Source organism: Zalophus californianus, chromosome 5, assembly GCF_009762305.2.
Source record: "Zalophus californianus isolate mZalCal1 chromosome 5, mZalCal1.pri.v2, whole genome shotgun sequence".
NCBI classification, from domain to species: Eukaryota; Metazoa; Chordata; class Mammalia; order Carnivora; family Otariidae; genus Zalophus; species Zalophus californianus.
Window position 1 is genome coordinate 75,600,753 of NC_045599.1, and position 2,347 is coordinate 75,603,099.

General features: G+C 40.1%; 1 pseudogene; it reads left to right on the forward strand.

Moving 5' to 3' along the window:
* The first annotated feature begins 299 nt into the window (after window positions 1-299).
* Window positions 300-431, forward strand: LOC113929983 (annotated as a pseudogene).
* Window positions 432-2,347: the final 1,916 nt, after the last annotated feature.

Sequence of the window (2,347 nt, forward strand, 5' to 3'; positions counted from 1 at the left end):
AAAAATAGTAAGAATCTTGGTAGCCCAGGAGGATTTCACTTGTAACAATTTTTTTTTTTTCTAAATTGGGATCTGAATCAACTTGCCTGCAGTCCTAGATATTTTGTTCAATATATAGTGATATGTTGAAGTGATTTGGAAAACAAAGACTATATTTGGGCTTAGGGTATCTATGTCCTTTTGGTATTTTTTTTTAAGGCTTTTCATTGCTTGTTCTTAGGACTTGATGGGCACGATCTGGCAAGAGACTGGTTGCTGCTGACAAAGGTAGAATTTTCAGTTTGGATTGATAATATTCAAGCTTTGTGCAGTGGCAGTATTGTAGCCAATGAGGTTTATCCAAGGCATGATTATTGCTAATTGGATTGGTAATATTCTATTCTAGGATGATCATGTAAGCCAGCAGAATTAGTTACAACCTGCCAAATCAGTGGATTCACTTGAGTAGGCACTTAGAGCCAACATTTTCCTGCCATGTACCCTGTCATCTTTTTCTTGGCATTTTCTGACTCAATGAGTCAGTCTGTAATATTTACTGAGTGGCTTCTGGGTACAGAATATGAGGCACTGTATCAGGAACTATAAAAACTGTTCAGAGCATGAGGGACTGGTACACACATCATGTATCATGGGTTACATACGGAAGAAAAATTATCAACCTCTGTGGTTAGAATTGTCAATCGAGGTACTTGCCAGTTCAAAAGTCTTCTCCTTTTAACTTCTCCTTTATAAACGTCTGTTTATACCTACATGCTCTGTGATGCATTCCTAATGAAAGGTTGGCATAATCCGCACTTCATATCTCCACCACCTTAGACTCAGGGTGGATCTGACCTAAATCCAATCATTTGTTGACTGGTTAATGATGTATCATTGCTCAAAATGACCTAAGGATAAGCAGCAGTGCCACCAAGGTAGGGCTTGAGTAGGGAGTGGCCAATGTCTATGGTTGAAGTCAATCAATTATTTGAGTTTCTATTTAGACATCAGAATTGCTACTAGAGTCAAGGATATATTTTTTTCTTTTTTTTTTTTTTTCCTTTTAGAGAGAGAGTGAGTTTGGGAATATAAGGGGGGGGTGGGGAGGGGGAGAGGGAGAGAAAAAATCTTAAGCAGGCTCCATGCCCAGTGTGGAGCCAGACTTAGGTCTTGATCTCACCACCCTGAGATCATGACCTGAGCTGAAATCAAGAGCGACCACTTAACTGACTGAGCCACCGAGGCGCCCCAAGGAAATATTTCTTTGGGCAGAGTTCTGAGGCATGTCTCCCCAGTCTTGGGATTCCTGAGATTTAGCTAGGACAGGATCAAACTCATTACTGCATGTTTATTGTTTCCTCTTTATTTGTTTACTTCCTCACTCCCTCATTGTGCTTGCTGAGATCATTCCCTAAATATACTGCCTTTCTTAGTGCCTGCTTTGTGAGGAGTCCAAACCAATATACTCTACTCTTAGAATTGTGCTATACCTCTTTGGGGAAGTGGGATTTCAGGGACTAGTATAGGACATGGTCATTCAAATGGATGTTAGTTCTAGCACCTTATAGCACTGCTGTTCTTAACAGAAACTTCCTAGGCAGGAAACTGATTTTTTTTTTTTTTTTTTTTTTTTGAGATGGGGCTGGGGAGAGAGAGGTGAGGGTGAGGGGAGAAGAGCAGAGGGAGGGGGAGAGAGAACCTTAAGCAGGCTCTACGCCCAGTGCAGAGCCCATCGCCTGGTTTGATCTCATAAGCCTGCGATCATGACCCGAGACAAAAATCAAGAGTCAGACGCTTAACTGACTGAGCCACCCAGGCGCCCCAGGAAATTGAATACTTGAAAGCACTTCTAGAGGTGACTTTCTTGGCTAACACTCAGATTAGGCCTCTTGAATGGACAAAGAGAATTGTGTGTTAAAATATTAATTAGTTCTTTGAAATTAATGATCTAATACTGAGACTAGTTATCAAAGGAATAATTTTTGTTGAAATAGACAATGATTCTACTATACATGCTATCTTATATTTCCAAAATAATAAAACCAGTAGAGTATGAAGCCATTAGGAGAAGGAAGGGAAAAATGAAGGGAGGGAACAGAGGGGGAGACGAACCATGAGAGACTATGGACTCCAAGAAACAAACAGGGTTTGCCGGGGTGGGGGCATGGATTAGCCTGGTGATGGGTATTAAGGAGGGCACATATTGCATGGAGCACTGGGTGTTATACGGAAACAATGAATCATGGAACATTACTCAAAAACTAATGATGTACTGTATGGTGACTAACATAACATAATAAACTTAAATTAAATTTTAAAGAAAGAATATGAAGCCAATTAGTAAGAACTGTGTTTTTATTGATCACAT